The 14,738-nt window shown below is 38.3% G+C and overlaps 1 long non-coding RNA gene across 1 annotated transcript; it reads right to left on the reverse strand.

Moving 5' to 3' along the window:
- Window positions 1-9,111: 9,111 nt before the first annotated feature.
- On the reverse strand, window positions 9,112-14,170 carry LOC139827936 (uncharacterized). The gene is made up of 3 exons (XR_011739076.1): window positions 14,053-14,170; window positions 9,312-9,479; window positions 9,112-9,177 (listed from the first exon to the last, which is right to left on the reverse strand). It is a non-coding gene; the product is annotated as an uncharacterized lncRNA (long non-coding RNA).
- Between the last annotated feature and the right edge of the window lie 568 nt (window positions 14,171-14,738).

Here is a 14,738-nt window from a genome sequence, read left to right on the forward strand (position 1 = left end):
TTTAGAAGTTACCGGTTTAATACACTGGTACTTCTTCGCTGTATGTTGAAGTACTAGGTACTTGCACAATATTATTTTTTTCTATTATTGTTCTACTTATTTTACTAAGAAAATCTTCTGCGAAGGTACCCTATTATTATCATATTGAAAATCAGAGTCATATAGGAATGGTCAAACTAAAATTAGCGTTCCCTTCCCCTGTGCTCTTTAGAAATTCTTTCCCTTTCTATTTCATCATCTTCTTCTTGTAATCTAACTTTTCTGTGCCATTTCTTCCTACTGTAAGTTCTTTCATTTCAGCAGATTTCTTTATCACACCTTTTCTTACCATGGACAAGTTTCTGTACATCCCTTGTAGAGATGTATGTATATTACTGAAACTCTCTCAGAACCTTGAAACATTTTATTTTAAAAGCAGTCTTATCTTAGTTTCATAAAGAAGATTAACTTCAGCTCAAAGCTGCTGTGTGACAAGAAGTCCCACTTTTGAACGCATGAACCAAAGAGAATACACTGAAACTTTTGCAGGTGGCCATTTTTACCAGCAGTTTTGAAACAAAAGCAGCAACAAAATACGAATACAGAAGGGGAAGTCAAACAGCAAGTTTACAACAAATGTGATCTATTTCAATCTTTGCAACGTCAGAATCTGAAAAATCTGTACAGACTGAGCCTGCATCTTTATACACAATTACATGTAATCTTCAGAGCTGAAATTGAGAGGATTAGTTTACTGCTAGTTCCAGCGAGTACTAGCAACCTGATTGTATTTTCAGGACACTGGTGGGCAGCAGCAGATGGTGGTCATTTCCCTGGCAGGCCATATCAGGGATAATTACCAGACACAGTTCCAAGGTTTATGATATTATAAACCTTTCTTTCATTTCTCATTCACTGCATGTGGAAAGCATAGCCCCTTTAATACCCTCCGTATTGATTTTATACTAGTGTAAGACCTTTGCCTTCAATGTTTTTCAAATGATTCAGTGGTGAAGTAAAACAAGAAATAGACCTTTTAAGTCAATAATAATACTAAAAAAAAAAAAAAAAAAAAAAAAAAAATCTGATCTTAGTGCTGCTTTTATTTTCTGCATTTGAAATAAGGAATAGCTCTGTGTTGATAAATGAAATAAAATGCAATAATTTCTGGCAGAATCTGCTGCACTGGGTCCTGGCAGAATTTACTACCATAGACTTGTAAAAATTGCTGATGCTTAAGAACGTTCTGAAATAAATTACCCTACAAGACTGGCAATACTTGAAATGGGCCAGCCAGAATCTAGAATGTGCGTTTTGAATTGGACCAGGTGAAACTTTTTTATTTAATCTGATCTGGATTGACTGCAGTACAACAGATGAGGAAGATAAAACTGAGACCTTTGGGAGTTTATAGAACAGATGATAATGCAAGTTAGAACTCATGGGTCAAGATCAGGCATAGATCTGCTATTTCACAGGAGTACTCTTGTTCACAGTGCTTTATAGCAAGAGGAAAGAAATTAACTGCTGATGTGTCTCTAATAACAACGAAGAGACTCATTCTGGTAATAAACTTATTTCAACATGATTGATTTGGCTAAGTCTGAACTTATAACACATTTCAAAGATTCAATCTCTGAGCAGGAAGATTCACCCAGTCAGTACAGAAGGACATTGAAAAGATTCAGAATTAGGCCAACTGAAGTTCAACAAGGACAAACAAAAAGTTCTGCACCTAGGGCAGAATAACACTGTGTGTCAGTACAGGCTGGAAGCCAACTTGTAGAGTACCAGCTATGCTAGAAAGGTCTGGCGGTTACTGTGGATGCCCTGTTGAAAATGAGCTAAAGAGTGTGCTCTCATAGCAACAAGGCAAACTACACATGCGTGAAAGGAGAATAGCCAGTACATCAATTATTAAGCCTTTCTAAATCAGCACTTGCTGAGGCTCACCTGAAATACCATGACAAGTTTTTGGACTCTCTGATTCAAGAGCGATGTTGGAAATTTGGAGTAAATCCAGCAGAACAACAATGGCCTCAGGGCACATGACCTGTGAGGAGAGACGGAGGAAGTTGGATTTGTTTCCTTGAGAGAGGAGGTGGCTGTACAGCCTGCAATGACTTGGAGGGCACTTAGAAATATAACACAGCTCTTCTTAGAACTGGTTACTGGTATATACTATACTGTCCTGGAGAAAAGAGTTCCTCCTCTGGGAGGGGAGTGCAGGGCAGGAGGGGCTACCCAAAGTGGCAGTGCAAACTCCATCCTTGGAGGTTCTGCACACTCCAGCAGAAACATCCCTAGCTGGCTTCATCTAGGGTTGCTGACAGTTACTACATGGAAAGGAATGCTCTGCTGGGTGACTCGCTTTTCAACCACCATTTCTATCATTCTATTTCATATTTTCTTTCATTTTTTGTGCATTTCTTTGATGATGAACCTGTCTCTTAAGAAAGGGCTCTTTACCCTTTCCTTGAAGTGGAAATGTAATAGGTGACACATTTTGCTATATATAGATATGTTTTTGTGGTTTTTTGGTTTGGTTTGGTTTTTTGTTTGTTTTTGTTTGTTTGTGTTTTTTTGTTTTGTTTTTGTTTTGTTTTTTTTTTTAAATCCACATTGGCAACAGTGCTACAAAACAAAGAATATAAAAATCATGGAGTAGCAGTAATAAATATTTACCTGTCATGAGTCCATTTTTCCTCTTGGTTTCTAACCAGGTGTTAGCAGTCCAGGACCAACTGGAACAGGATGGAACTTGCTGAAAGATAGTGCAAGGGGAAAGAGACATACTCAGAGCTTCCACCAGTGACTACTACTTAATATAAAAGTGTAAGACTGCTGGTTTTGTCCCATATAGATGCTGGAGAACTGTAATTTCACCTGTAGTTGATAGCAATAAAACATTACACGATGAGGTGAAAACTAATTATGCCAGTTTAGCAGACAAGGAAAGATACAGAAAAGGGATAGGAAGGAAGGAAGGAAGGAAGGAAGGAAGGAAGGAAGGAAGGAAGGAAGGAAGGAAGGAAGGAAGGAAGGAAGGAAGGAAGGAAGGAAGGAAGGAAGGAAGGAAGGAAGGAAGGAAGGAAGGAAGGAAGGAAGGAAGGAAGGAAGGAAGGAAGGAAGGAAGGAAGGGTAACAGTACGAAATTAGCTGCCTAGTGTAATTGAGGCATCTTTCTGCATCTAGTTGGAAAAAAAAGGGTGAACATACTTTGTCTAGACCAAGTAGTTTCTAAAGTATATGATATATTGCTGTGGAGATCATCCATGCTGTGAAACCATTACTGTATCATCTCTGATTTTGTTTCAAGTGTGGAAAAATGATACAATCTCACACCAGTATGTGGGTTATTATTGGAGAAGTGGTGAGGAAGAGTTTGTTATTTTGTAGATGCTATTAGAGAAAGTAAAAATATGTCCTCCTATCTCTTATCGTAGACCCTCTGAGAACTTCTTAGGGAGCCCTGTCACAGTGACCTCCCATGGCAATTCCCTTCAGATCTCACCAGAATTGCTCTTAGGCAAGCTCAGAAACAAGGAGAAAATTAGAACTGACAGAAGATACTCTTCCTAGAAGTAAATATATTGCCTCAGTGAAGTTCCCATGCTTTATCGTCCCTGAGTAATAACAGACTTGTCCTGAAGCATTCACTTGGCTTGTGAAGTGCTGTAAGAAGATGAAAATGTGGTCTGAGAGATACTAATATTTTTTGAAACAAGGCGGGGGGATTGTTCCTGCCTTCTGATTAATCCCTCATGCACTCCTCTTGTCCATTAGAGACATAAAGGTGCCTCTAACAGGCCTCTGAGCAAAGTGCTTTATGCAACATATTCCCTGTCCTTGACACAAAGGGAGAGAGAGAGTATCTTCAGCAGCGCCTCCGACTAACACAAAGTATTTGGAAACAGAGGAATGCCTCCAGGGAGCTCTTTCTGCCAAGATAAATTAGAGCAGCTCATGGTTGTTCTGACTTACGGGGGAAGCTGAGCAGTGCCCAGGGCCATGGGGTTAGCAAGGTGCTGCCACCCGGGTGGGCTGTGCAGAGGAGCCACAGCCAAATCCGCCCAGCTCTGTCCTCCCATGACCGCGAGCACGTCCTACCAGTCCCCACCATCACCCCAGCTCTGGGTGGGGTTTAGCCCCTACTGAAATGATGAAGGTGGCAGAAAATTATTGTATTAATAAAGTTTTTTTGCTGTTTTGGTACAATTTATGCCTCATTGTGTGAGCTCATATTAAAAGTTACTCAGAACTGTTAGTTGTTTCACATAAACACAGGAGGGCTGCTCTGTGAAACACAGAATGTTAAGTGACTCAGAATGTACCAGATGATTTATGGAAGGGGACAAATGTTTCAAATACACTTTCATTACTACATTGGACCAATACAGATAGCAGCATCTACTGAGTAATGGGATTTTTAGACCAATACTCAATAGTAAGCTGCAATGTATTGGTCAATTTTTTACAAGAGGGTTTTAAACATGGATGGTACAACCATCTGTGTGGTCCTTGCCTGATAATATTTTAAAGTAGACATACTGAGGGCATGATCGCCTCATGATCTTCTCTGTCATTTTATTATTGTCATCTTAAAGGTGTTGGAAACTGTAATTTTAGTATGAAAGGTCAGCCCATCCACTCAAATATAACAAAAACTCTGCAGTGGAACTACAGGGGTGTGGCTGCAGAAAGAAGCAGGAAGATCCAAAATAGAAAAGATGACTGGTTATTAAAAAACAGATTCAAGAACACTAACAAATAAACAGAAATTCTGTGAAAAGGGGAAGGAATACAGGAAGATGGAAAAGAGGATTTTTCTATAGTACTTTTCCTAGACTACTATCAAAGATTACCTTAGTAATAGCACCAGTTCCTCATGATGAACAACACAAGAACTATCAAAAACTCTTACTATGAGTTACAGACCTGACATGCTTTACTTTAGAGTAGCTTATCTGTTGGCATTATTCCAGTCTGTCACTTATGTCTATATTGTAAGCATCATATTAAACTAGAATATTTGAGTAACAATATTATTTTCCCCCAATAATCCATTAAATATTCCACCAATGGCATATTTCTCATGAGGGCACATTACTTCGAAGAAGTATTGTGTACCAAAATGCTCAAAATAGAATTACAAACAGTAAAAATTTAAACTAGTAGGAATCTACTAATTTCTGACATCCACAATTTTCTTGAGTTTAGGATATATTTAGTTCTGCTATACTATATGGTTACACAGAAGCTCTTTCAGAAACAATTTTACTATTGAAGCTGGAAGCCAATGTCAGGAACTCTGTAAGTATTACTGTTTATGCAACTCAAATGCCTGTTGAATAAATGGCCCTCTGCAGTGCTGTTGTACCTGTCTATTTCTGTATGCCAACTATGATATTTTCTAAAGTATATACCATCCTGCTATCTAATCACTGACAGTCAAACACTCCACTTAGGTATGGTTCCAGCAGTGCATAGGAATCATAAAGAAAACTTAATGAGCTTCCTGGGGTTTGCCTATAATAGAGAAGTGTGCATGTGGCATAGAGCTGCTTGGTGCTAATTCTGGAAAAAAAAAAAAAAAAAAAAAAAAAAAAAGTATGAGTAAAATCTAATACAGTGAAGTCTTGCACCAATGGGAGAAAACCATCAAGTGTTGAATTTATAGCAAACCTTTTAAAAGTGCGAACCTGGAGATTAATGAAAAGATCTGAGACTTCAGAAAATTCTGCATTTAAATTACTTTTTTTTCATATGGAGTATGGCTAACAAAGTTCCTTCTATAGATTTACATCCTTTCATCCTCTGTCCCTCTCTACAGTAACTCTAGTTCTTTCCTATGCATTCCAATATCTTTCCTTCTCAGTCTTGCAATATTAAGTCCTTCTTCCATATCCTCTAAACTCCTCCTGCTGCTCTCCCATCTCCCCTAAAAAACTATTAAGAAAGAAGAAACAGCCATGACTTAGTCTGAGCCACAAAGGTTTTGAGTAACTCATCTAGCACATCAATAAAACAGATCAACTCGAGCTCCCCTTATTTTTCCTCCAAATTCTCATCACTGAAACAATGTCCTCCCTCAAGACAGCCACTGACCTGAAAACTGTAGGCAGTTAAAATCTCTGAGATGTTTGAAAAACCTTTTTGTCTCAAACCAAATTGCTTAACAGATTGAAAAATTACTGGAAGGGCAACAGAAAGATGTTTACAGAAAAAATAAATCCAGGTGACTGGGATAAATAAGTCAATTAAAAGTAGCAACCCAAGAAATCTAGTTATTAGAATAAATTTGAAGCACAGATAGAGGTCTTCCTAAACAGGACTTGGATACTGTTTTCCTGTCATTCCTTAGTTTGTTACTGAGGTTCATATCACTGCACCTTTTTTTTGCAGACATCTTTCTTCCAAAACACCTGCAATTTGCAGAGAGAGTTCTGTATGACACCATAGCACCACAGCTGCTGTAGTGTAGTGATGTCTGGAGCCAGTGTACCAAGGGAGAGTCACTGCGAGGTCAGAGGCATTGCCGAGCTCAGTTGAAGTGGGACTTGATTCCATGACAAGCTCATAAGGAGGACATGAGGATGCAGCAATGATTGGTAGTGAGCCACGGCATGTCAGGTACTGCAATGGGAGAAAAGATGGTTAAAAACACGCAACATCTTGAGAGCCAGTGAGTGGTCAGAGGTAGAGCAAACAGAGAAGCCAAGTGCACTGTTCTAAAGAAGTCGTTCCCTGCTACACTCAGATTGGCTGAACATCTTTTGTTCCTATGGTTTGCTGCACCTGCAGACTGATGCAAACATTTGTTTTTCAACTCTTAGTGCTGCTAGACCTGGGTACTGACCCTTTCCAGGCAGATTACTCCAGCTTCTCTCCTGCTTTCATTGCCCTCCCTTCAGCAGACTGCACAGAGCTGTGCTGCCAGCTTTACCAGGGGTGATATTTAGAGCTCAGTATTTTTAACATAAACATTTCAGTTAATGCTGTGTTCCATCCTCTCTTTGCTGTAGATTACTTTCAAAGCAGCATCACATCCCGGTTAGGACACACACACATTAGACTGTAGCAGTAGTCAAGTCACACTACCTAATTAGAGAGCAGCTCTGTTGCAGCAGCCCTGGGGGCTACCCTCCCTTGTGAGGGAGGAGAATAAATGAATGGACACTGGATACATCTCAAATAAGGACATCTCGCCGTTTAGAGGTTGGAGTGCATGCTGAGCTTCCTCCAGCCTGCACACAGTGGGTAAAGATGTGGCTGTGCACCATCTTCCCGCTCCTTGATTTCCATGGGAGGGAAACCCAGGTGTGTATACAAGGAAACTGCAATCTGCTCAGTGAATCTTCTGAATTAGACTCCTGTTAGCATCTAACTTTAAAACACTTAGTTTGAGGTGCAGATAAAATAATTTACAGAAGCAAACTTCTCTCTCAATCTCTCTCCCTCTCTCTACATATATATATATATATATATTGCTGTTGTTGTTGTTGTTGTTGTTGTTGTATTAGTTTTCATTTTATAAACAAGAATTTGCTTTTTCTCTTTACCAGGTCCTTTTAGGCTACTATCTTTCCTCTCTACTCACAAATACAATAAAAAGAGAAAAAAAAACACATAAACAAGAGACATTTCATAAGAATTTCTTTAAAGCCTAAATGTTTTAAGATCAGACAGGGAAGGATATGTATATTTTATGAAGTTCGCAAACATCACATTAGATACTCTCTGATCAAAATATGTTGTGCTTTAAGCAGAGAATAAATGGGGTGGAGCATTTGCTATTATTTCAGATGTAGACTCGATCTTTCCTACTTAAACTAAGATTTGAAGTTATCTGGATCTCCAATTCCAGAAGCTTTCTTATTTCAGTGCTTAATAGTATTAGCTACCTTAAATCGGCTTACCAACCACACAAGAACTATAACCCCAAATAGCAGCTCTCCAACTAAGGCCTATTTTGATCAATTGGTGAGCAAAGCTTTGAGATTTTCAACGGCTTGGTCACTGTGCAATGTTTTCTTAACTAAAGCAGAGAGAAAAAAATAAACACAAAAAAAAGGTAACTTGAGATAGAGGCAATAACGTGAAGAAAAATAAATATAATATATCCTGCAAATTCAAATTCATGCCAACAGAAACTGAATATTTTTACAAGCTCAGAAATGTTTGGGAAACTGCCTTAGTTTGGAGTAATCAATAATAATTAGAATACGTTTCTGTTGTTCCAGTAAAATAGCAGCACACAATTTCCCAGCTGCCTATCTCTGTACAATTACTAGTGACACTACACCAAGAATACCAGAACACCAAATTCATTCATTCAATCCATTCAAAAGATTTTGAAAATAATTCTTTAAATTGCCTTTTTTGTTTGTTTGTTTCCATCCCCAGTAAGTAGATATAGATTAAGAAAGCTCTAATAACTCCACAAGGTGACAGTAAGATTTACCTGTTGTGCTTTGCTTATTATCTGCAGCTACTTCTTACAACTCTTGAAGCTTAGAAAGCTGTTTGCTAAGGTTGTGTGTAAGGAAGTGGTAAATCGTGATTTTACACTGTTAAGATACAGTTGCAGGGAGTGTTAACTCTTAGTGTAGAGTACATCATTTATTTGGGTTTTGTTCTCAATATTTTTTTCCATACTCAAATGTAATTGCTGAGTCATATGTGTACTCAAAAAGCATATTTAGTCAAAATCTTTCCTGCTTTTTAAAGCAATATCTTTTCTTTCACATAAAAAAAAGCATGCAGCATTCTATACCCTTCATACTTTTGTATGAAAAAGAAAACAAGGAAGAGCAGGACTGTTTTCCAAATTTAAATCTAAAAATGACTAACAGTGGTCAATGAGAAATTGGAAAGGCTGAAGAAATGCTGATTATTAAAGTTCAATGATATTAGAATTAGAGTAGACAGACTAAGCAAGAAGCCAAAAGACAACCAAATAATTTCGTTCACCTTTTTGCATAAGCAGTCCCATTGTATACAATGGGATAATGCATACCAGAAAATCCATGAAACATTTTTAAGTGTTGTAATCTTATTAAAAATTATCACAAGAAATGTTGCCATTTTCGAACAGATAAACAGTGTGAGGAATATAAGTAAAATCTGAACCTCATTGTTCCCAACAGAGATTCTGGAGATGCATCCCTCCCATCCATTTCTTGACCTTCATTTGCCCTGAAAAACATTCCAGTTATGCATAACGATTTAGGTGGTCATGGCAGACTTTAGTGATACACTTGAGCTCTTTTCACTACAATCTGTTAAAGATTTACAGTACACTGTAAAGACTAAAGTGCAGGCATAATTACCTTATTTCTTCCTTGTGTAGATGATTTCTGAATTCTCAGCACCTCTGCACTTATGACTCATTCCACAAGTCAGTCTCCTGAAGGAACAACCCAAGACACGTCAAGCAGAAAGTGTGCGCAGCCAAAGAAGCAGACACGTTGCTTCTGGTTCCCCTCTACCTATTGAGCCTGTGAAGAGCAGAGAACCACATGACGACTCTTTTCTGAAATAAGTGGTGTTACCAGTTTGGCAACGAGCAAGTCTATGTCTCTACTAGGACCCTGCCCCGTGTGGATTGTGAAGCCTTTCTGTGTGATATATTACTGTTACATTCATACAGTCCTAAAATTACATTTGGCCCTTTGAAGGCAACCGTGAGGCTGATGTGGCTCTGGTGAAAGTGAGTTTGATACCCCTGGCTTAAGGATTCTTTTTTGAATACTCTTTTAGGACCAGCTAATAACCTGACCTTAAAGATACACATGTAGTGGTAATTACACTTTTAGCCAGCGAATTATTGAACTGATGACCAATACATGTGAGATTATTCAATCGGATCTATCTTTCAAAGTTTTTCTGGTTTAATTTCTTTATTTTCACATAATAGGCTGCTTAGGCAAGAACTTTCTAAACCTGTACATCTTTTGATCTCTAAATTTACACTCAATCATCCACATTCATAACTCTCTTCAGCTTTCAGAAAGGAGTTATTTCAAAATGCTAACCAGATACACAATTTACAGGAATTGTCCTCTCTTTCTACACACTGGAAGTAGTAAGGTCAGAATCATCAGCTGGACTTTGTATTCTTGTGACACTGATGCAGACTGCTGATAATGGGCTTCATTTCTCTGTGTTTCATTTTCTATTACATTCTCACTCATTGGTCCTGCATTAATGCCCTTGTTCAGTTCAACATGAAGTTACACACGTGCTTCATTGTTAAGTATTACACTACAATGAGGTAGAAAATAATTTTTATTTCGGGGGATACATAGAACAGATACCCTTCAGGAGAGGAAAGCAGGTCAGCTATTTCAGTAGGTAGCATCTGCAGACATAATTCCTCTATGAATTATATAAACAGATATAAACTTGCAGACACTGTTAAGTGAACTGAAATTTGTAAAAAAAGAGGCAGCAAACTGAACAAGTTAATTTCCTACAGCAACAATCCTAGAACCTGAGCGTTGCAATGCTCTAAGTTATTGAAGGTCTCCTGTAATACAGGAAATCGTAAAAATAGAAGCTCAAATAAATTAAACGTGTATCTTAGTAATCCTTTAACATACAAATTTATTTCAGTTGCCAGAGAGATAAGTACAGCACAGAATATCTGTGTAACATGAAAAAACCACCCCACCATAAAATCTACTAGTAGTTTAAATAGTCATTTTGCCAAACAAAAATAGAGACAAGCAACTACAATTACATCACCTGCATACCTTTTTCAGTGCCACACTGCAGTGCTCACTTATGACAATATGTCTTTTGTGAACCTAACTGTTTATCTTGGCTGAAGAGATAAAAATCTAGTCCTCTGAAGGTAATCAGAAAGTTTTCATCGGACTTGAACAGTGATGTATAAGGAGCAAGTCTGGAGGACATTATGTCCTGGGGGCACACTTTTCCCTTACAGTTTCTCAAAAGTTCATTTTCAGTCTAAGATTATTTCCTGCTATGGTATACCAGCAGTATTGCATTTCCTAGTTAGGCTTTCTTTTGAAGCAACAGAAGGGTAGATTTGCTGACTTCAGTACTGCTCCAGCTGCCTCCTACCTATATATTCAGGTGTCCAGATCAATGAAAAAAAGTAACACAATTTAAAATTCTTTACTTCTTCCAAAGCCACTGATTCTTTGACTTAAGTATGAAAACATCTGCTACAAAATTAAGACCAGATCTGGAGAGGAGACACGAGAACCCAAGGGAGCTGCAAATCCTCAGCCTACTGTTACGCACATTTAGTTTGAGTGAACAGAAGCTTAACTAAACTGTGTACTCCTAAATTTAAGGTAATATTGTAAAATACTTTGTTTTGTAAATGTTATCCCCAGCTTTAAGGGATGAGGAAAAGACTGAGGTGAGGACAAGATTAGAAAAGAGGTGAAGGAGGGAAGTAGAAGTCAAAAGGAATTAAGCAAGCAAAGGCTGTATATAGTATTCATTGTGAAGGTAAACATACTTTTTAAAGAGTACCATTATGTCTACCAACTAGAGGTCAGAGAGACAGTAGGCCAAATTTAGGAATATATTTGTGAGATAGTAACTAGAACATCCTTCTGACGTTTTTTTGGTTTTTTTACTTTGACTGTAATTAGTAAAGCTTCTTTTATTTGTTTCTGTCAGTTTGTGTTAAATCATCACTGAAGAAAAAGCAAACAATCTGCTTTATTTGCTTCATAAATATAATTATAAACTTGCCAGAACCAGGTTAGCCACAAATTAACATGACAGCTACATTCACTTTCACATGGATTATTTATGAAGATACTTCAACAGGGTAAAGCTACTGATAGGGCCAGGTGTTGCTGTAGAAGCCCATAGAGGTACTATAGTGACAGGCCACAGGAGCAGTCTAAAATATATGATAAATGATGAACATCTTGCAATTTGCAAGCCAGCAGATTTCGGCATTTAAGAAATATTGGTTACATCTGCAAATCTATCTTTTCGTATGGGAACAGGCGGGTATATTGCATCAGGGTCCACATTAAGCTAATATACTCCCTGAGCTCTCTTATTCCGATAAACATCGTGTTGCTCTCAATGTCCATGCTGTAACTGACTGACTCCCTTTCTCCTTACAGATACAGATAGAACCTCTCCCTTTCTTCTAAACATTTGACTTAGCAAATGTCCACAAAATGATGCTTCTCAGTATGTCTGGAGTTTCCAATATATGCTATTTGTGGTGTCACTGCATTTTAAATACTGAAAATTCATTCACCTTTTTAGATCTCTGAGCTGCCATTGAAACTGGCAGCAGATTTATCAAATAAGTAATATAACATACCTATTTTATCCGTGACATCAATTAGCGCTTCCAGACTAAACGTACGCACACAAAAAAAGTCCACACACTCCATAAATATAGAATAGAAGAGGGCCTGGAAGTCTTGTTAAAGCTGTTAGTAAAACCTGCACAGAGCTGCCTTTACAATACCAGAACTTTCTGTGCAGATAAATGTTGCATCCATTGATAATTACACACACTATAAGGTTCTTATTTTCCCCCCACTTGAATTGCAGAAGGTCAGAAACAATTTATGAATATACTTGACAAGGCTTAAGTGAATAGACAGGAATCATAAGGCTAAGAAATGAGAAGAACAATAAATAAAAAGCCCTGCATCTTTGCAATGGCATAATATTAACAGAACTAGCTACCGTAATATTTAAGTGACAGCAATGACAAATTGGTACTAGTTTTTGGATCAGCACATGCAGTGCTACACCCTCCCATCCAGAAAGCATGGGGTTGTGGTAAACAGCTGGACAACAAATTAGTGCTAGGAAAGACACATTTTCAAAACTATATTAGCTGCAATGGACACACTTGAAGAGTGCTTTGGAGTTCTGAGATATGTGATATATTTAATGCTCGAATTCATATTTTAAATTCCCTTCTGCATTTCTGTTTTAAGTCACGCGTGTTACTTCCCACTCACTTTTTTTGCTTTTTACATCTTGTGGTACAAATACTTAAGTAGAAATAGTCACAATTTTCTTCTTTTTCCAAGGCTAGAAACTTCTGAACTTGTACACCCCCATCCATTGCTAGAAAAGCAGAATGTAAAAGCACCAAACATTGCAAATTTCCATTGGCTGGAAAAGTAGTACACATGACATGACTTTGCTGCAGCCAGCTAGAAGTAAGCCTTTCTAAATGGCAAGTTGCATCTTCTGTAGCACTCACTGATGTGCAACAAGCATCAAATGCAGCTCCTAACTTACCACGTGAACTACCTGATCAGTGACAAGGGAATAAAAGCATAACTGTATTTAACCTCTACTCTTAAAAAAGTCCAGTTTCATTCAACCAAAGCAATCTTTGCAGCATTGTGTTGTACTAATATAATCGCCCCGCAAACAGAGGGAGGAGAAAAACTCCTACTGGCTGATCAGTGAGTAAGAAAAAGACTGGGGTGGTGCCTCTCATAATGCTGCGTGTTACACAATTAGTCTTTTACTGATTGCTTCCCTCCAACCTGTGTGCCAGACAGCATGTAATGGATGGAGTGATGCACTCCATTGTTGGGGCTGCTTTACCAAGTAGTTGTCTTCTAGCTTCACCATCATCACAATAGCTATTATCAAACAACTTGCCTCTCCATTGCCATCACCTACTTGCTCCCCATGTCTTCAGCGCTCAGAGCACATATGCTTTCCTTGGCCTCCAATTATCCTCTCTTTTACCAAATTCCTTCACGAAACCCTATAGCCCTGAACAGAGCACACTGATGTACAGATGGAGATCAGCGAACCGTGGTGTCCCTCAGGGGTCCGTATTGGGACCACTACTATAATCTTTTTCAATGACACAGTGTAATGAAGTGTACCCTCAACAAATTTGCAGATGACACCAAGCTGAGTGGTGTGGTTGACATGCCTGTGGGATGGGATGCTATTCAAAAGGACTTAAACAAGCTCAAGAAGCAGGACCTCATGAACCTCATGAGCTTCAACAAGGCCAAGCACAAAGTCCTTCAACTATTATATGATTCTATGATCCACATCCTTAAACAGCAGAAGTCTTACCACCTATTTCTCTCTGTGTGGCCCAGGTTGCTCTTGTGTCTTCTACGTGCCTGTTGGATTTTCCCTCATGTGGTGGTATCCATCATCTTGCTATATAATTCACTGTCATCGATGGCAAGCTGCCTTCTCCCAGAGAACCGGCGGGACCATACTGTGCTGTTCATCAGAGACAAAATAAACAGAAATCTCAAGATTATGTCTCTGCTGACATAGTACTTATGAAAGAGAAGTTTGCTGACTGGTGTGGGTTACTGACTGAAGTAATCTTGCAGTATGTCAGTTTAACTCTTGATTTTTACTAACGAATTGGCCATCAAAACACAAGCAGAAAAAATACTAGGATGTCCTCACCATGGCCATTTGCCTTACAGTGGGGGATGTGCTATGATGTACGATATTATATTACACTGTGCAAGGACTCAGTATATGTTGAAGGCTCATTTAAAAATTAAAAATGGATTGCTTTCCATCTCAGTATCCCTCTTCCAGCCACTGGAATATTCATGTTCTCTACTTTCCTCTCTAAATTCTTTTAATTTTATATGAAGCCTCACATAAAGCACTCAACGACCACATGAACAGAAAACTGCAAATTCTCCTTTTTTTTCATTTCTCAATATCAATAGAAAAAAAAAAAATAATAACACAAAAGACAATTGAAACAACAGAAAGAGCTACAATTTATG

This window comes from Patagioenas fasciata, chromosome 4 (assembly GCF_037038585.1).
Source record: "Patagioenas fasciata isolate bPatFas1 chromosome 4, bPatFas1.hap1, whole genome shotgun sequence".
Taxonomy (NCBI): domain Eukaryota; kingdom Metazoa; phylum Chordata; class Aves; order Columbiformes; family Columbidae; genus Patagioenas; species Patagioenas fasciata.